This window comes from Phoxinus phoxinus (assembly GCF_949152265.1).
Source record: "Phoxinus phoxinus genome assembly, chromosome: 17".
NCBI classification, from domain to species: Eukaryota; Metazoa; Chordata; class Actinopteri; order Cypriniformes; family Leuciscidae; genus Phoxinus; species Phoxinus phoxinus.
The window spans coordinates 8,711,299-8,733,218 of NC_136892.1; the positions used below are offsets into that span (position 1 = coordinate 8,711,299).

At 38.9% G+C, this 21,920-nt stretch overlaps 1 long non-coding RNA gene across 4 annotated transcripts; it reads left to right on the forward strand.

Annotated features, from left to right (window-relative positions):
* Positions 1-972: 972 nt before the first annotated feature.
* LOC306985168 lies at positions 973-21,690 on the forward strand. Of its 4 annotated transcripts, XR_013794755.1 has the most exons (8): positions 973-1,387; positions 2,567-2,649; positions 3,700-3,823; positions 12,718-12,846; positions 12,924-12,989; positions 13,096-13,136; positions 13,221-13,366; positions 13,444-21,690. It is a non-coding gene; the product is annotated as an uncharacterized lncRNA (long non-coding RNA). The 4 variants fall into 4 exon arrangements; XR_013794756.1 differs by having other exon boundaries at positions 979-2,649; XR_013794757.1 differs by lacking the exons at positions 973-1,387; positions 2,567-2,649 and having other exon boundaries at positions 2,904-3,823.
* The last annotated feature ends 230 nt before the right edge of the window (positions 21,691-21,920 follow it).

Consider the following 21,920-nt stretch of genomic DNA (forward strand, 5'->3'; position numbering starts at 1 on the left):
CTTTAACAGTCTTGTGATTATATGAATTCATTTAACTACATGTTTCACTTGAATTGATCTGTTACCACATTTCAATCACTCTCAATGAGCCACGGCAGATTACGCAATAGAGAGAATAAACTGACACTTTTCAAAGTCTGCGATTGTAGCGCCTCTTAGCGGTCAAAGGCAGCAAATACACACCCGCAATTTTACCGCCGCGGGAACGGCAACCAGTCTTATTCTGGTTGAGTACCATCTGTACGTTGTATACAGAAGAGAACATGCATTTCGCGACTTTTATTTGTACGTTTAAAAAGTTAGTTGACATATTTCAACTAGATATAGCTTGTATGTTGGCAAACTCACGATCGTGAAGTTAAAGCGTTCTTTCGAGCTATTATACTTAAATCTCATTCTAATTTTTAATCTAACTGTATTAGTCTAACACTAACAGTTGTTAAATTAAATGATTTTGCCTGGTTCTGTCTTAAACTATATTCGTGTGTTTCAGTCAATCAAGAATGGATACAGAGATAAGTATCCTGCATTTAACTTGGCTTGTGTATCTATCTAAATATATTATGCTTTAATTGCTAAATGGTATAGGTTACTATCATGTTCTGTTTGCTTAAATACAGAATGAATGTTGAAACTTACTTCAGAATGAAAGAAATACGTACGTAATGTGCCTTAACTTATTTGTAGATGAAATGATAAAGTTGCTTTTTGACGGTGGCTTCAAACTAAGAGAAATGTGCTCTTTTTCTTGGTGCTTCTGGATACAAAATCAGGTAATCTTTATGCTTAGTTAAGGTTAAGCGTACTGCAGTGCTCAGTACTGCTTTGATAATAACATTTATTGATGTTAAATATACAATAAATCCCAATACAAATGAAAAATGTTTAAAGCAATGTATTCTTTATCTTGCAGTGAAAGGCATCTAAGAAGATTACTTAAATCACTTGGTTTGAGACGGAGGAGTTTTGAAAGGCCCCATAATGAAATTCGCCAAGCTGTTAATGTCTTAAAGCAGTGTTCCTTGTGTCCCTGATTCAAAGCACCTGCAGTCAGCTGCAACAAACTGTCTTATCCTCATTGATAGTATTATCAAGGGTTTTCTTATGTGTCTTAAAGTGTTTTTTGAACTGGACAACTGGTCAACTGGAATTTCTATGAAAACTCAAATAGCCTTCCTTGGTTTGTTGATTCAGGTGCATATTAATTGTTGAAACTAACATCTGCAGGAAAAAGCCTCTCCCATAGCAGGATTGTGAACCTACATATAGTGGTAATGATTTAAATAATATTTATTTAGAGTGAGCTGAGGCACTGGTCACCTTGTCAAGGAATCCGAGCAATGCACAAACGGGTCCGTGATGTCAGAGGAGTCCAGCCGTGCTATAGGTACGAATATAATAACCCTACTTTTTTAGATGTGGTCAAGAGGGAGTAAAGTTTATTGCGTATTTGGTCCGGGGGAGGGCTCCGAGCTCGGAGTTCGGCCCAAAACCAGAGTACTCCCCCCTGTATGTAAGTGGTTAGGACTAGAAGTGTGGGGAAGGGGTGGTGTCGGGATGCTGTTAAACTGTTAATGGATTGAGATGGGACTGCCGAATCTATATATACACTTCTTATCAGTGAAGAGATCAACAGAACAAACTAAACTCAAACAACTGAGTACATGTAAAGACAAACTGAACTGATCTGCCAAGCTAAACATCAAGGACACATTTATACAAATGGACTAGTCCACAATAACACATAAGGGAAGACAAACCAACAACTTCACTAATACAACGACAAAATCAATCCCAGAGCTAGTTAAACATTTACACTATAATTAAGTGCATATTCTAACACAAATAATCAATCTTGGAAAAAGAACAAGCAATTAGGAAAGAAAAATACCAACACAACCATTCGAGAACCCCCCCACCGTTAATCTGCTGGTTGGTAGCGGCAAGCAGAACTAAAATAGCAGGTGAAGCGGCATGCCGGCCCTTAATTCGTGCGGACCACAAACGGAACCAGCCGATCACCATCCAAAGCTCCAGTCATCCACTCCTCAGCAACACAGCGGTAACTTGGACTCAAAGAAAGCAATATTAATAAATGTGTGTACTGCACAACACCAACTAGATTGTGTGCACTTCAACCAGTCAGAGATGTACTGCAACTCAAATAAATATCTTAATGAGAAATAAACAGTGTCTAAATCTTATTGCCAAATAAATATATAAACAGAAACTATTGAGAGAATAAAATACTAAAGAATGTGCAGGATAAATTACAAGAACATATGAGTAATGGGTGTTTGTAGGTATGTGCGTGCGCAACATCACCGCTCACTGATGTGTGGCTGCATCGGGGCCATCACAAGGGTGCACATTTTAAAAAGAGGATAACACGGTGTAGGCAACACCGATTTTTGTCGTTGTTCTCTGTATTGACAGCACTCCAAATTTACTAAAAATTGAGCTCAATGTTAAAATTGACCGGAGTTCTCCTTTAAAATAGTCATGATAGGAGAGAGCTTCTCATATTTGTTCACAATATTAAAATGATTATGTAACCGATGTTTAGGGCAGAGGGTCAATAACCACACTCCGGAGGAGCAGACACCAGAGGACACCAAGAGGCAGACAACAAGAAGTGAATTTTAAAAGGTAAGTATTTTATTACTTTAAAATAATAAAAGCAGTGATGCGAATGTTCGTGGCTGGGACCCGGCGTGGGAAGAGGAACGGGGGGTGCAGGTAAGTGGTCCTTCGGGGGTTTCTCTTCTCGCTGGTTCGTGGGTGAGACAGTGGCTTTCTTCGTCTCTTCGACCCTTTAGATGTGCTCGTGAGACAGGCAAATGACAGTGCTCAGACTCGGCTGGTGTGTATGTTCGTAGAACAGTCGATGGGAGGACAGCAACTTCTCCTCTTCTCCGAGGGTCATACAGTGACAGTGCTCAGGCTCGGCTTGTGTGTGTTTTCGTAGAACAGCCGATGAAAGGACAGCAGTTTCTCTTCTCCGAGGGACAGACAGTGACAGCGCTCAGGCTCAGCTTGTGTGTGTGTTCGTAGAACAGCCGATGGAAGGACAACAGTTCCTCCTCTTCTCCGAGGGACAGACAGTGACAGTGCTCAGGCTCGGCTTGTGTGTGTCCGTAGAACAGCCGATGGAAGGACAGCAGTTTCTCCTCTTCTCCGAGGGACAGACAGTGACAGTGCTCAGGCTTGGCTTGTGTGTGTGTCCGTAGAACAGCCGATGGAAGGACAGCAATTTCTCCTCTTCTCCGAGGGACAGACAGTGACAGTGCTCAGGCTCGGCTTGTGTGGCCGGATCGCGGTACTTTACCCGCCTGCGCTCTCGTTCCGGGTACAGCAGAACGGCGTTGTTGGAGAGTTCGTGAGACTGGGCTTTCGTTGACGCGAGCGATAGTGCTCGTGAATTGTGGTACTCAGGGTGGAATTGAGCTCCTCGCCACACCGTGCACAAAGGGAAAACTGGACACAGCTTTAGACAGATCAATTTGAAGGGATCTTCATATTCAGACGTCAATTTTCATTCATCACAGTTTTAGAGGAAACACAGTCGTTTGATCTCACCACACTTGTGCATAAATCACTCTTATAAATCCTCACACGTGTGCATTTCACTCTTTCAGACACTGCAAACTCACTTCATCTCTACAGTGATTAATCGACCCGTTTCTCTTCTCGCTGTAGGGTGAATGACTCAAGGAATAGTGTTTTCAGAAGATTGACGTGAGCACATCAGCGATCCTCCCAGCTGTTCCAGTTACTACGTTTCGCTCTATCAACAGGATAACACACACTGCCCGCAACACAGGTTAGTCACGCACTGGTGATGGACAAGCTTCACATGTGGTTTTCTCAAAGGGTAATCAAATGAAGGGTGCACTTAACTTTTCCTCGGTGTGTTATTCCAATCCTGCGATGGTTTCCTCTCTCACTTTGGCCAGTCACTTCTCCTTTTTCTGCTGTATAATCTCCTCACTTACTTCGTGGTGCTGCTGTTCATGGTTGCTTCAGAAAACTCACTTAATGAGCACGTCTCGGGGAAACTTCACAATAGAACACCGATCAGACATTCAACCTTCAGCTTTCTCTTGTTGCGCCACTGTCAAGACACATACTGCTGTCGGGAGACACATGCTGCGTTCCAAACCGCATACTTCCCTACTATTTAGTATGGGAAAAAGAGTAGGCGAGCGAAAAAGTATGTATGAATCCAAAAGAGTAGGCGAGAACTACCTGGGTGACGTACTAATTATCGCGAGATTCGGACTTAAGTGCGTTCCAATATGCCTACTTTCCTACTATATAGTAGGCGAAAACAGTACGTGAAGGAAGCAGTACGTTCGAAACATCAGTATTCATAAAAGAGTAGGCGAGGAGTTCCCGGATGGCTTACTGCTTCCGGCCCCATTTTTGAGTGCTCAACCGATGGATACTCTTCTATCCCAGGAGGCCACGCGGGAGGATACGTCATTATAAAACATCACGGAGATCAGCGACGCGGGGGGTTTCAAATGTGAGTAAACACGGTTCCTTGTGTTAAAATTGCATGTGTTAAACTACTATAGAAACGTTTTAACTGTTGAAGGTGTAAAGGAGTTAGACAGTATAGTATAGTTGCGATTTTGCTGTAAAAACACGTTTTATTATGTATAGCTCTAGCTGACAGGGGAGCTCCAGTAAGGACACGTAAGTTATGTCTCTAACGTGGATTTACATAAACCATAAACAGCTTAAAGACGCTTATTTTAAACGTCTATTTACATCTGACAGGAACATCTTTTATAAGTATTGCAGAAGAGCACATCACAACATGAAATATACATCTGAGTGGTATGTGTGCTATTATGTAGAACAAATCTATAAATTAGCTAAACATAAGTTATCTATTTTATTTGTCCATTAGTACTGTTGATAAATTGAGGAACATGTATGTTGTTAAACAACCTCAACATGTAAATGTAGTGTTGAGCTCATAAATCACAGAGGTTATGTGAATCTTGTCTGGATGTTACAGGGACAGATGAACAGATGTGTGTTTGAGGGACAGAAGAACAGATGTGTGTTTGAGGGACAGATGAACAGATGTGTGTTTGAGGGACAGATGAACAGATGTGTGTTTGAGGGACAGATGAACAGATGTGTGTTTGAGGGACAGAAGAACAGATGTGTGTTTGAGGGACAGATGAACAGATGTGTGTTTGAGGGACAGAAGAACAGATGTGTGTTTGAGGGACAGATGAACAGATGTGTGTTTGAGGGACAGATGAACAGATGTGTGTTTGAGGGACAGATGAACAGATGTGTGTTTGAGGGACAGAAGAACAGATGTGTGTTTGAGGGACAGAAGAACAGATGTGTGTTTGAGGGACAGAAGAACAGATGTGTGTTTGAGGGACAGAAGAACAGATGTGTGTGTATCCGGTGGAGAGAGGCTCATGAAGCTGATGCTGTCATCAAAGGCTTTGAGTGAGTATACTACAGAAATGAATAACAACAACTATTTAAATATTAAGTTGTAGTTTATTTGTATTATTGTAATTTCAAACAGAGCTATTACAGCACCTTTCTGATTCTTGATTTCTGTGAATTTGCTGCACAGCTGTTGTGATGGAGCAGGACCTGCAAGATGATGGTGGCATTTGTGGAAAAAAAAGCGTTCTTGTCTTCTAAATAATACTGAAATCAAATGACATTGTGCTGTTAAAATGACTGCTTTTGTATAATGTTTGTGCATTTTTGTAGAATCTGAAATGTCAGCAGACTGGTGTGAGCACTGAGGATGAGGATGACAGAGCTCAATCCTGGAGATGGTGCCATGGACGAGACCCTCCATCTCTCCACCGGCCCTTACGAGACCCTCCATCTCTCCACCGGCCCTTATGAGTCCCTCCATCACTCCACCGGCCCTTATTGCCTCAGATTGTGAAGCACAACACATCACGCAACAACCTCCGGCACGGCTCACCTCTGGCGGTCCGCTGATTCATCAGAATAAAGCCGCAGAATGGGAACCGCTGTGTTGAGATGGCAGTAGATGTGGTTCAGCGCCTGTAGTCTACATACATGACTGTAGTTTGAATAAAGCTTTGTTTCTTGTGTTGCGTTGACTTGTACCGGTATATGCATTTGTTTATTGTGTGATGGTGACTTTCATTCATTCATTTACTCATTTATTAATATTTATCATTGTTGTCAGTAAATAAAATATCATTATTTAATTAATTAATGCTTTAAATAATTGTTTGAATGAAAATGTAGATATGTTCACAATATACACATCTAGAGTGTATTCATGCATGGCTATGTCATATGACATACATTACATTTTGTTTGTTTTATAGAATTATATCATTTTCAGTAAAAAGTAATATAATTAAGTATTTGTCGTTGTTATTATTGTATGGTTTGGGGTGGGATAGCAATGCAATTCATTCTGGGGTAATATTGATTTTTAATATTAATGATACGTATAAAATCAACAGTTTTCTCCAAAGGCGAATCTTAACACAGCTGGCCAACGTCTCCTTTGTGTTTGTGCAGACATTACAGACGCTGAGTAAAACCGTTCTGTAGAGCTGTCGAGTTACTGATGTTATAAGGTGTATATATATATATATGTATATATATAATATATATATATATCATGGGTTTGCATACATTATATGAGATTTTATACACAGGAAAAAGGTTGAATATCTTAATATATATTTTCTTTTATTTCCATTTTTTGTTATTTATAGGTCTGAGGGATGAAACGACAGAAAAAGAGGAAAACAGCAGTAAGCCACTTTAGCTTGTGGATGAAAATGTTTGGATATAAAATAAAGAAATTAACAACATATTCAAGAGATGACAATTTTGGGATTTCGTAATAAAAATAAATAATGTCGTTAAGGATAAAACGGTGGGTCAAGTAGGGTTAAATATGAGAACTTAAATCAAACCTAAATGTATTCTCAAAATAAATGGGCAGCAGTTTCTTTAAAAAGATCATAAAATGAGCAGTTTAATCAATATCAAGCTATTTACAGATAGATGAATTAAATCTTCAAATCTAATAATCAAATCTTTTAAGTTGTTGCACTTGTGATAACGCGTCGTAGGTCACATGATAACCTCAACATGGCAGATGTCCGGTTCGCATTCATACTTAACGAGATTTGGCTATAAAGTACCTACTCTTTTAGTGCTCGTTAAGTAAGTACTTATTGAAATTAAGTACCTACTCATTGAGTATGCGGTTTGGAACGCAGCAACACACTTGCCCAGATACACCACCCTCTCACTTCTTTCTTCTTTGTCGGTTTTATGGCAGGTAGCACCAACATTAAGGTGCATTATCGCCACCTACTGTATTGGAGTGTGGACCAGAGTCTAAAAATAAATAAAACAACTAAAATATAAAACCATAATACTTCTCTATATTCTCTTAATCAGCTCTGTTCTCTTAAGATATAAAAATAAGCTCTCTAATCCATACGTAATTAAATGTTTAAGCTTTACTTCTTCCCTTCGCTTCATTTTAAGTTCATTTTTCATTAATTCTCTCTCATTTATATACTTTTGACAATCACAAATAACATGTTCTATGGATTCCTCCTCCCCACAATACTCACATAATCCTGTTGGATGTTTATTTATTATTTTTAATGTTTTATTCAGCATCGTATGTCCCACCCTTATTCTTGTTAAAATATTTTCCTCTTTAGTGCTTCTTTTAATAATCCTCAGTACTCCTACTTCTCGCTGTATTTTGTATAGATGACGTCCTGTATTTACTGTATCCCATATATGTTGCCATTCTTTTGTGATGTATGTTTTGATAACTGCTTTTGCCTCATATTTACTAAATGATATATTCATGATCTTCTCCTTCTCCAATGCATTTTTAGCTAATCTATCCACCTCTTCGTTACCCTTTATCCCTTTATGTGCCGGTATCCACATAAATATTATCATGATGTTTTTAATCTTAAATCTGTACAGAATTTCATATATCTCATTCACCATATCTTGTCGACTGTGAGACATGAATGACTTTAGTGATTCCAAAGCCGCACAAGAATCTGTACACAGTATAACCTTTTTTATTTGAGTCTCTTCTATCCACTGTAGTGCTGTTACTATTGCCATCATCTCTACTGTGTATACTGATAAATGATCTGATGTTCTCCTATTAGCTGAATAGTTTAAGGTCGGAATACTGTACGCAAAACCTGTTCTTCCTGTATTAGGATCTTTTGATCCATCTGTATATACTGGGACATATGCTTGATATACTGTCTGTAGTTTATCTTCTACAACAACTACAATGTTTCCTGTTTTTTATTGCTTCTAGCATTTCAAAATCTATGAATACTGTAGGGAACAACCAAGGTGGGGTTATTGATAATGGTACTGTAGAAATATATTTCTATATTTCTCTGTCACAGTTCCATGCAAATATCTTCCGTTTAGACTTTTCCTTTTCCCAGCACGGTAAGAGTACCTTTACTGTTGGATGACGCTCTTCTGCCCTTGCAGATTTACCCAGTAGTTTATCCTTAACTGCTTTCGCCTGATTGATAATGGCATTTCCCCCACTTCTACTTGAAGGGCCGACACAGGTGTCGTTTTACAAGCCCCACAACAAAGTCTCAACGCTTGAACCTGTATTACATCCAACTTCTTCAACAATGTTTTTGCTGCTGAGTCATAAACTATACTACCATAATCTAAAACTGATCTGACCAATGCTATATAAATATTTTTCATTGAATCTCTACTTGCTCCCCATTCAGATCCTCTTAGACATCTCATCACATTTACAATCTTTTTACACTTAGTCTCTATCCTTCTATATGTTCCTTCCATGTTAATCTTGCATCAAACCACACCCCCAGAAACTTAAAAACTTTAACTTTATTTTGTCCATACATCTTTATTTCAATATCACTGCCTCTTTTCCGAGTGAACATTATTGCTTTTGTTTTATCTACTGAGAATCTGAAACCCCATGTGTTTGCCCATTTTTCCACTACTTCTATTGCCTCTTGTATTTTTCCTGTAATATGATTAATATTCCTTCCCCGTTTCCATAATGCCCCGTCATCAGCAAACAATGAACGCCCGATGTCTCCACGAACTTGAGAAAATACATCATTTATCATTATTAAAAAGAGAATCGGGCTTATAATGCTGCCCTGGGGTGTACCATTTTCTACCTTATGTCTTCCTGATAACACTTTCCCAATTCTAACTTGAATGAATCTCTCATATAAAAAATCCTTAATCCAATTATAAATTCTACCTGTTATTCCTATCTTATCCAGTTTGATTATTATCCCCTCTTTCCAAACCATATCGTAAGCTTTTTCGACATCGAAGAAGACTGCCATAACTAATTCCTTATTAACCTGAGCTTTTCTAACCTCGGTTTCCAAACATATAATAGGGTCCATAGTTCCTCTGCCTCTTCTGAATCCACTTTGGTGAGGTGATAGAATTCCTCTACTTTCCAAATAGAATGATATTCTCTCTGTAATCATTCTTTCCATAATCTTTCCTATATGTGAAGTTAATGCTATTGGCCGGTAATTCTTTGGATTTGTCGGATCCTTCCCAGGTTTCCTAATAGGAATAATCACTGACTCTTTCTATCCAATAGGTAACTTTCCTTTTACCCAAACTTCATTATAAAAGCCTAACCGTTTTATAGATGCCAAAACCCCTAAATGTTTTAACATTATGTAGCAGATTTCATCCTTTCCAGGTGATGTTATTCCAGCTCTTATTATCGCTCTCTTCATTTCTTCCATAGTGAACAACGCATCTCTTGTACTATTAGTTTCCTTCCACCTCTCAATCTTTCCAGTATACTCTAATTTTGTTACTTCTCTTCCTCTCTTTCCCTCCTCAGTCAGATTATTTGAGCTATGAATTTCAACAAGTGCTTTTACTATCATGCCTGCCTTTTCTTCGTCCATTATTGCTGTCTTTTCTCCCACCTTCATAACAGGATATTTCCACTCTCTTCTAATTCCTCTCATGCTTTTAATCATGTCCCACACCTCTCCCAGAGGAGTTGTTCTACCTATCTTGTTACAAAATTTCTGCCAACTCTGCCTTTTAGCATTCTTTATAATTTTCCTTACTTTTGCTTGCTTTTGCTTATATTTAATTAAATTCTGAACACTATGCGTTCTTCTTAAAATTCTTAAAGCTTTATTTCTTTCTTTAATTACTGCTCTGCATTCTTCTGTCCACTAAGGGACCACTTTCCTTTTAATCTGCCCATTGCTTTTAGGAATTGTCTCCTTAGCCGCTTCAAGCATTACTGTTATAATTTTTATATTAGTCTCTTCAATATCCTCAGTTAAATCTATCTTGTCCATCTCACTCTCACAAATAAACCTACATTTTTCCCAATTAGCTCGATCAAATATCCACTTCCCTATTCTTTTCTCTTGTTGTTTATTTTCCTGTAGTAATATTCCACAAAAAACTGGATAATGATCACTCCCTACTGATGTCTCATATTTGACATCCCACTCACATATCCCTGCTAAATTATTTGACACCAAAGTTAAATCCAATACTGACATATTCCCTGTATAAACATCCAATCTGGTCTTTTCCCCATCATTTAAACAAACCATTTCCTTTTCCTCTAACATTTGTTTGATGATTCCACCATTTACGTCTGTTTTTGTTCCTCCCCATAATGTATTATGTGCATTAAAATCTCCACAAATCACTTTCTTATTCCCATCCATTCCTTCAACTTGCATTAACTCTACTTTTACAAGGATTATAAAAATGAATAATTATGAGCTCTCCCTCCTTGGTCAAGATCTCTATACTTATATACTCTAGCTCATTTCCTACTCCTATTTCTCTAAATGCAATATCTTCCCTAATAAATGTTACACACCCACCCCCTACACCTTCTTTCCTATCACACCTAACACAATCATATCCACCCAGTCTAAAATCTATATTTGGTCTCAACCATGTCTCCTGAATACAAATAACACTTGGTTTGCTCTTCTACATATTTTTTAAACTCTTGTCCATTTGCCAGCAAACTTCTAGCATTCCATTTCATCAATAGGAACATTATTAGTGTTATCCAATCCCTGGTTGGTCCTGGCTTGCCTGGGCACTGAGCTCATTCCTTACTTCCTCCCATGTCAATCCATGGATATTTAAATTGTGAATTGCTGCTTTCACAATTATTTGTATTCTTTCCGTTTTTGATTTAATCTCCATTGTGGCATTAATTACCCCTGCTATGAAAATAACTAGCTTTTTTAAATCCACCAATACTTTTTCTTTATTCTCCTGTTCCACCTCTTTTGAGATTTGATTCTCCACTCTATTTTCTTCATTTCTGTCTTCCCTTGGATTTACCATCCTCACTGCTTCTGCATATAAAATCCTGTTCTGTGTTCTTACCTGTTGTATTTCCCTTTCCTTTTTCATCACTTCACATCCCCCATAGGCCACACTGTGATTCCCCCCACAGTTACAACATTTAGGTTGTTCCTGGTTACACTGCCCATATTCGTGATATTCCCCACATCTGGCACATCTCCTTCTACCTTTACAAACTGTTGCTGTATGTCCAAATCTTTGACAGTTGTACCTCATTGGTTTTGGAATGTATTCTCTAACATTATAGCTCAAGAATCCAAGCATCACTTTTTGGGGTAAAACTTCCTCTTCAAAATCAAGTACTACATATTCACTGTCTCTCCTCACCCGCCCTTTATTTATTTGTATCCTTCTAGCACCTTTCAGAATTCCTCCTTTTAAGTTTGCTTTAATTTTTTCCATTGAGACTCCCGCCGGGACTCCCCAAATCACTCCTTTACTCCACTTACTTTCCCTTTCCACACGACTTGTATTTATTACTTTAACTTGTCCTATTTACTTAATTCTTCCAGCTCTCCCTCTCTGCTCTTCATTTCTACAAACAATCAGTAGATTTCCATCTTTCAACACCTTTGCCATATGTATGTCTCCAATCTGGTTTCGTAAAATACTTGTCAATTTCACTGGACTCATTGGTGATATTCCCTTCTCATCTCCAAATCTCAATATAATTTTAAATTTTAAGTCTTGATCATTTTCCTCCACTCCTCTTTCAAGACTTCGATTTGGCCTGGTTTTCTTTGCTCTAATTTCCTCAAAATTACTTACTCTTTTCTCCCTTATCCTTATTTCCATACTATCATCAACATCCCCTATTTCAGAATCTCCCCACTCTGGTCCATTCACAATACAGCTGTGCTTACCTGCCACATCTTTTTTTTCTCATTTGCTTTCCCGATTTTTACTCTTTTCTCGTTTTTCCCAATTTCCATTTTTAACTTGTTTCCTCATCGAAGGCGTTTTCTGTAACCGACGCTTGAACTCAGCGCCAACCGCAGCCAAACAATTCCTGCGACCGGACTCAATCACACCTAGCGACTCTACGGGAGCACAAACAGGAAATGACCTCAGCGCCTTCGGCCCACCAGTCCACCCTCTCACTGCTCAAACACTTCCCTTTTATGCTCCCTTGTCCTGAGCGCGTGCTTCGATGAAGCGCAGCTGATTCACCTCAGCTGCCGCTCGTTATGGTTATTGATTAAGCACCGCCAGAATTGGGACCAATGAGGGATTTTTTTAGAATAGCTGGTTCTTTCACCCGGTGACAATTACTTTAATTTACTATAGGTTGTCCACGATTCATAAGAGCAGACAGAGGAAAGGAAAATCTTCTTGTCGGACAGATGCAAGTGGCATTTCACTTCCGGGAGTCTAGTGATCAAGGACGGAAAATGTGGAAAATCAGTACATAATCAGGTAAGGGAGCAAAAATGCAGATAAAATATATTTTTTTTGTAACAAGAATATTGCCATTTAATATTTTGTTTTATCAGCGAGCTGAATGCTTCAACAGTATGCTGAAGAAAACATGGATCAAAAAATGGCAGGTGACATTTGAGGTGAACTTTCAGTCTATGAACAGGAATTATGGCAAATGGTTATTGATGGTAATTAAATCATTTCTGTAATTAATATGCCTTTATGATTTAAAAAAAATTTTTTTAGGCCATGATGCAGTCTGGCATGCTTGATTTGGACAATCACATGTAAGTTAAAACTTGTTGTCAGCCCTCATGTATCTGCTTATATTTTATGAAAAAAATAAACCATACATGCTACTTAACCTACAGAAATTGCCTGCAATACACACACCTTTCCCTTCTTAAGCGAGAGCTGAACCTAGAGCAAAGACTGTGGAACACATGACATTCGCAAGCAACGGAATGTTCCAGGTCCATTTGGGAAACCAGACCTTCTCTTTATTTCCCCACCGAAGGTATGCATATCATTCTAAATTAAAATGGTCAAGAAAAGCAGTAGTAACTTGAAAAATGAATTTGTATCTACTTGCAGGATTTGCTGATATTCTCTGTAAAGTAGATGATGTATCTACTCTGCAGTATGCATAACAGCTTGTTTGTGGTGAAGATGAGCCTTTGTTGGTGGCAAACGAAGCATTCCGAACAATATCTGAGGCTATTCTTCATGATACGAACTTCCCTCATCACCTGACGGGTCTCTCGCAGCTTATCTCATGATGGTCGAGAAATTCACCACAGTCCTTGAAACAAGAGGCATTTCCATTCCATCCACATTTGCAGAAGCTAATGAAATACCACCTACTGGCCAATGAGTATTGGAATTTGTAACTGCTTATCAAACCAAATTCACATATAAAAGAACGCTTCAACTTCACGATCGTGAACACTGAGTTTGTCAACATACAAGCTATATCTAGTTGAAATATGCCAACTAACTTTTTAAACGTGCAAATAAAATTTGCGACATGCATGTTCTCTTCTATATACAACGTAGTTAGTGTAACATTTGATTAAAGCAAATAAATATATGATGACGGCTTACCTCCTCCATCAGCTGTTGTTGTATCTGATCTGAACCGCGTACATGTGACGTCACATGGGGCAGGGCAATGCGAACCTCAAAACTCCACCTGAGGAGGACGTTTTGCCCGATGCCTTTTTAGTCTGATACCTTTTTGTCCGAGGCCGTTTCGTCTGAGGCTGTTTTGTCTGATGCCTAATTGTACGAGACCTGAGACCTGAAGCCTTTCGGTCTGAGGCTCGATGCCGTTCTGTCCAATGACTGAAGCCTTTTAGTCTGAGGCGTGATGCCTTGTCTTTATATGTCTGAGGTATGAGGATGTCCTAAAATGCACACCGTATGCATGATTTACGATGAGATGTGAAGGAAATACCACCTCTCAAATAAAGACCGTGTCTAATTGGTTAGAACTCATCCAGGAGGATGGACCAACATTTTGAGTTTAAAATCTTAGGACCGAACAAAGATTAGGAGAAGAATACAGTTTTTTAACGGAAGAGAAGATTCACACCAGACAGACAAGTAACCATGTAGACGAGCGGACAAAAGAACCCTAATCGAGATCAGAAGAAAATGGTTTAAACAGCTTAATTTAAGCCATCTAACTACTCGTCTCACTTTTCTTTCTTTTCTTAGTTTTCTTTTCTTTTCCGTTGAGAGTCTCGGTTCTAAGTTAAGTTTTGCTGCAAAGTTTCGTTTAAACGATTCGACTGCAAAGCCAGCTTCCAACTTCAAAGACTTTCCATCCGCCAACACACCGCGTGATTGGCCGCCCAAGACATCTATCCAGGCACGAGGAGACTGCCAGCCAATCAACCCGGAAAACCCCCTTTTACACCGACAAAATTAATCCCAAAGGAATGCAAAGACAAGCAAGTAGCCTCCAGACTCTTAACTGAACTGGTGCATTGAAATGTAATAATCCGCCTAAGAAACGATAGAAGGGTTAAATTAAGGATTGATGGTTCGTTCAGGTCATGTTTTATAAGTGCATAGAAAATTTAGATTTTATCACCTCACTCTTAAAACTCATTCTTTAGTCACTCTTCCTTTTAACAACTTGTATGAATGTGTGTGTGTGTGTGTGTGATTGTGTTAGATATTAGTTTTATGTGTTAGAATAATCAATTAAGTCTTGTTTGTATTTTAAAGATAATTGTTCTTGTGTTATGTGCTTACGAATATAATGTCTTAAACTGCTGATCTAAGTTGCCTTGCTAATAAATAGTGTTTTCACTATTTTTGAAAATTTATATCTGCTGCAGAGCTTATAACTACGGCCCGTTCAAATGAACGCTGGACGAGTCATTTGCTCGGCTGTATAAGTGATTTTTAAAGATTCCCTATAAATTAATTAACAATTCTTTTGAGCTAAATTGACCTGTCTGACCCCTTACAAACGTATTATATGATATTACGTCCTTACATTAGGCTAACGATAAAGGTTTGTCTGTCGTCTCTGTCTCCGGGAACTGCGCGTCACAAAAATGAACCGGAAGCCACTTGCCTCAGCTCAGTCACGATAAGAAATCGGCTATGTCTAAAGCTTTTAAATGTCTAAATATTTAATAAATGCTATCTGATTATGTAATCCATACAAAAACCGAGAGGTACAGAGGATCTACTCAAACATGTTTAGCTATCATGTGAGTGCTTTAATTCGCTATCACCATCGTTTTATTGTAAGGTGAATTCAACTAGGCATGCTGTGTGTCTTTGAACCAACAAAGGCTAAATAATTTGTTAGTTTTTATTTCCGTGATTTGTGATGACACACAGCGACACAGTAGCCTATTATCAGCTGTATGATGTCTTTTTACCCCGAAATGTTTCATTTCGAGAGACTCGGCACGCGCAGTGAGGGAGACAAAATACACTTGTTAAAAAGAGATCCAGCGCGAGAGAGGCAAAGAAAAACGCCTGTTCTTAATTTATGTTGCTTTGAACTATTTTCGTTTTGTACTAGTTTAATTGTTTCATTTAGCTGCAATTTCTTTGGCAATACAAATTTAAAATGTAGCAAGAATAAGATTCTGTGTTTAGCCTATTATTTTGCATCGCAAAGGAAATAAATTTTAAACTCGATGCAACCCTGTTTTAAATAAATAAACTGCTGACACTTTATTTAAACCTTGAAATGTGCGATGGGGTTTCAAACTTAATTCATTTGAGTGTTCTTTTACATTTTTATTGGTTTTTATATTGAAAGCAATAGTAGTTTTGTTAGTGATTTTGTTGACTTGGCTACACAAAATAACAGACTTTCTCTGATTTGTTCAATGTATGGATCTGTTTTGAAAAAATTCTTGGCCGGGTATCACTGTCAGTCATCTCAATTTCGTGAACGATTCACAAAACAATAATTTAGCAGATTAAATACCAGCTTCATCATCTTCATTTTCTGGTGCAATCGGCTAATAATCTTCCTTCATCAGTTTTGTCCTCTGTGCAGCGGCTCTTCTGGAATGTAGCAAATTTATGTTGTAATGTGCCATTGATAATTAAACCAAACGCTTGACTTTAATAAACAGTTACCTATTTAAGCATCAAGAACAGTAAAACATAAATGCTGTCGGCCAACATCGGTTAACTACAGCTACAATGAGATTCGATCTCAGATCGCGTGAAGCTCAGCGAAGCTCATGTTGTTGCGTTGACCACGGAGCTACAGTCTGAATGCTGTTAATATACGTTAGAGCTTAGATTCTCTGTCCGAGGCCTATATTTCCCACCACTATCCTCAGGCCGGGGCGGGCCGACCCCTTGATCAAGCACATCTCGTGTCATGCGCAGTGTCTCTTCCACTCGCACGCATCACACATGCTGTTGTGCAGTATATTGTAGCTCAAGTGCAACATGGAGCTTGAAGATATAAAGAAAAAAATAAAAACAGGAGAATTAACGTTAAACAAGTTTGGAGGAAAGTCGGAGGTATGGAACCTTTTTTAACAAGTCGTGGGCAGTGACATTGTGACTCGCTTATGACAGCAGCGAGCGGGTGTTCAGCGAAGCTGGCCGAACGATAGAGCAGAAGAGGACCGCTCTGAAACCAGCAACTGTGGACGCAATTTTGTTAAAAAAAAAATTCTATATTCTAAAACCTTGTTGAATTATATTAGAGTAGTAGGTCCAAAGTTCATTCTTGTTCATGTTTTTTTATTATGTTTCTTCATTTGGATCCTTTCCATTCTGAATAAACAAACAACGGAGTTCCCTTTCAAGGGAACTCGAGCTGCGTCAAGACGCGGTGGGAATTGCGTGATTGCGTCGTGAAGCACGTGTATAATAGTGATGTATGATACCCTCTGAGGAGGGTCGCAGCGCTGCCAGTTCGGTTGTTCCCTGACGGTTCTCCGTTCAGGGCACCGAGGTGTCAGCGTCCCCATGCGATCCTCCGAGGAGGGTCGTAGAACGGTCAGTTCGGTTATTCCCTGCCGGTTCGCCGCTTCAGGGCACGGAAGTGACTGTTCAACCAAATCCAGAGGCCAGTCTCGAGAGAGATCACCCGGTAAGGTGGGCCACTGCCTACCGGTGTATGTGTATCCTGATGACATCGCTATAGGCTATCATTTGATGGTACTACCAAGGGTATCACTGGTTGAAATCTATAAAGTTTACTAAATGACAAAACAGAGAGAACAAAAATATTTAAGAGAGATAGAGAGGGAGGCTTATATCCAGGGCTTCCAATGCAATGCACTTGTACATAATGATTAGGGATTTGGTATTGTTTTCATAGTCGATTAATCTGTTGAATATTTTCTCGATTAATTGATTAGTTGTTTGGTCTATAATATGTCAGAAAAATGTGGATCAGTGTTTCCCAAAAGCCCAGGATGACGTCCTCAAATGTCTTGTTTTGTCCACAACTCAAAGATATTCAGTTTACTGTCACAGAGGAGAGAAGACACTAGACCATATTCACATTTAACAAGCTGGAATAAATTTTTTTTTTTATTTTGTCTTAAAAATTACTCAAACCGACTAATCGATTATCAAACTAGTTGTCGATTACAGTTTTTTCCAATTGCTAATGTAGCAGGTGCAGATTAACGACAGAAGGATGAATCTGGTGCCACATATTTTAATTTAAAGACAACTCAGTTTCTGTAATTAACAGAAGAAAGACAATATAAGTTGCACTGTAGTTTCTGTTGTGTTCTAGATATCAATACGAAGCCAGGCCAGGCAGTTGAACGGGTACATGTTTCTTTATTACTCACTCTTATCCAGAACACGTGCGCAACCTCCTCTTTTTCTACTCCTTTTCCTGTGCCGATTTATACTCACCTCATGCGTCTTGTGTTTGTCAGATCGTTGTTTTGTGGATGTTTCCCTGTTTGTTCCTGTTCCTCCTCGGCTTCCCGTGTTTCTAGTTCCGTGTCTTCGTCTGGGAAATCCGCCGTCACTGTGTTCTTGTTCTCACCTCGTCTTCACTGGGATCATCACTTCACCCATCTGACCTGCATGTTCGAGTTGCCCACGCAAGCCTGCGCTGCCAACGCAACCGTACTGTTCCTACTTGTATTCTCTGGAGTAGCCTATCCTGTTGATCTGCCTGCTCGACGGCTCCCGTTCCTGTGATCTTCCTTCAGTGACTGAGTCTGGTCCTCTAAGTGTTCAATAAAGAACCAGTTTTACTTGCTATTGTCTCCTCTGTCTCTGGCCGTTACACTGCCGACATTAACAGATTTTGCAAAAAAAAACAAAAAACAGAAATGTTCCATTTGAACACAAAATACATTGCATCATTACAGCTGCCTCAGTTACATAATATACAGTAGTTCTAAAAACATAAGTTTAACAGATTATATTCAGATATCCAATAAATAATGACAAATTTTTGTTTGACTTTTTGCCACTTTATTAAACATTTTAAATATTCACAAATTAATATGGATTTTTTTTTGTTGATTTTACTAATTTTTCTAAGACAAAATTAGAAACTGGAAATTATATTTTTCCCGCAGTGCTGAATGAGAAGAGCCATATATGTCTGGAACCACAGCCTACAGAAAGGTGATTTATAGGTGAGTTATAGGCTAATGATAATAAATGTGTATGAAGAAATAACGAGGCATTTTTATTGTTTATTAATAAACTATTGTTTTCTAAATCAGTGTTGGCTAAAAACATATTTCCATCTCCGCTGTTAAGCGGATGCGCCTTTAGAGAGAAATGCACCTTTCATACAGATTACATAATCAGAAGGTATTAGCTTTCGATTCGAATTTGTTCGTTTTAAAGTGATATTTCATAGGCTATAGGCTATTTTGTTTCAGTTCTCGCGCTCCAGTTCATGGAGATCATGAAAGCGCGCCTGATTGTTTTATTTTATTTTACAAAAGCACAACGTTTTCTTGTTATTGTGAGTTTACACAAATAAAAGTAGTTGCGAATAATGTATTATTTTCTGTTTGACCAGAAATAATAGAGTATTTTAAGTTGTTTCCACTGTTGATAGGATGCAACTGTTCGCACCCGCGCCTCCGTGCCATATAGTGCACGCTCCACACTCCCCACAAACCCTTGGATATGCGTCAAAATCTTGTGTTTATTTGTGATAATCTTAACCCTGTATTATTATTGTCTAACCCGTATTATGAATGACATTTGACGAATTGCTTTGTTCCTTTTTTGGATGAAAGTGTCTTCTAAATATGTAGCTTAATAAATGTTATAATAATGATGATAATTATTATTATTTGCGTACATGGACCCCAAACACACTGCGTCTTCTAAGTCAGGTGACTGTAAATGCGCAAAAACTGTTTCCATTGCAGTTTTGCGAAATATTCCTTTTTCGAATTGCCTGAAAAACCACCTCATGTGAGCGTAAAAACTTTTTTGCGATAAACGTTTTTTCGAAATTAATGGAAAGTACTGTGCTACTGACAGTAATGCAGCGCAATATGAAAGACTTCGTCTTAGGTTTAACAACCCATGGAACTAATAATGAACAATATGAAACTAAAACGACATAAGCTTAATTCAAAATGGCTTGGGAACTATAGGCTATTTAGAGGTAGATAAATGCAATTTAGAGGTGGATAAAGCACTTGAGGTGGGTAAACGCTATTTCTGAATTTTGGGAGGTGTGCAAACGGCGTTTACGTGCGTTTAGCCTCCACTAAATCCCTGATAGTAGGGACGTATGCGGTTTCGAACGCAGCCAATGTGTCAGGCCGGCCCGGGCTCGGACACAACGTGCACGGGCTTGGGTAGGGTCGGGCTTGATTTTTTGGGCCCGATCTAAGCTCTAATATACGTCTTATGCTCTTGCAAAGCCTCATTGATGTTGCCTAACATTTTTTTATTGCAATGTTTTATGTTGAAATGTTTTCATTATTTATTCAATTTAATTTCAGTAATTTCAATATTGTGATTTATGAATTTGTTTAATAATGTTTCACTTTAATTAATCTGCTACTAGTTTTCAATCGCTCTCATTGAGCCGCAGCGCGGCGAAGATTACGCAATAGAGAGAATAAACTGACACTTTTCAAAGTCTGTGATTGTAGCGCCTCTTAGCGGTAAAAGGCAGCAAATACACACCCGCAATTTTAGTATTTAAAAAAAGTATTTTAAAAGTTTTATTCTGTTTGAGTACCAACTGTATTAACTCCTTCAGTATTATAAGCAGCTGTCGCGTTTCAATCCGCTCCCACATTTCAGGGTCAGAAATACATATTCCATCAACTTGAGGCAATTGATTTGCCAATCGAGATGATGTCTCCCCAGATACCTTGGGCTGGACGACCACTTAAGACCGCTACCCAGCCCGACAGGAAGGCGTCTGTTGTTAGCATTTTGCGACGGCAAGACACACCTAATGTGGGACCCAAAGTGAGGATCCGGGGTCTGAACCACGTAGAAAGGGAACGAAGCCACAGCGCGTAAACCTTTCTATAAACTTGGATTTTAGAAAGTTCACAAAGCATTCAGCACGTGACAACATAAACATGGATTTTTAGAAAGGACACGAAGCACTTAGCTCGTGCTCTTGCCTTTATTTGCCCTTGGGGATTGTATAGCGATTTTGAGCCACAACTGAAGTGGTCTCATGTGCAATAGGCCCAGAGGAATCACTGTGGAAGCAGCTGCCATGAGACCTATGTAATGTCCTGACCTAACCAGATGTTGCTTTAGGGTGTTTAAAATGGTCTTAACACAAGCGAGGGACAGTTGTGCCCCCGATGGTGATGACAGAGTCCCATTTACCCCACAAGCACGTTACCCTCTGGGGAGGAGAGTAAACGCTCTTCTTGGCGTTGCAACTCAGCCCCATAGAGAGAAGATGAGTGGGGAACTATCTCGATGTCGAAGCACAAGCTCTTGAGACTGGGCCAGTATCAGCCAATCGTCTATTTGTCCATGAGCCAGAGCCCCAAATTTGGTCCATCGGTATCATCTGGGGGGGCAAAGGCTCATAGTGATTTTTGGCAAGGTATATACCTCTAGTATTAGAAAAATCACGATAGCAGTGCAGGGGTGGTAGCGAAATCACTTTGTTCAGCTTATGAAGTTACTAACCCCCTTAAAATAAATTCAGTTTTTGAAATCTGGTGTATATTTGGTTTAGGCTTATGCTAGGGATATTGTCAATATTCTATAATATGGTGCTTGGTATCGCCGGAAAGGGGACCTTTTAGGCTTTCATTTAAACCCAGTACTGAATCTGTCTGACAAACACAGAGGCCACATGACTTCTTTAAACCAGAAATAACACACATTTTTTTCACAATTTCCGCCTAAACTGTATGCTTTCTTTTATCCCTGTGGCATGAGTTTAAGTCATTACTTAAACCCAATCCATAATTTTTTCAAGTAACAAACTTTTCTTTCTTTTTTTCAACACAATTGTTCAGTAACCTGTAATGTTTACATTAGCACCCTTGTGATTTTCTTTTTAGTTACTGTGATGGTGGGATACTATACAATAGAACTGAGTAGAAGAGATTTAGATCTGGATTCAGAATGGACAGCCA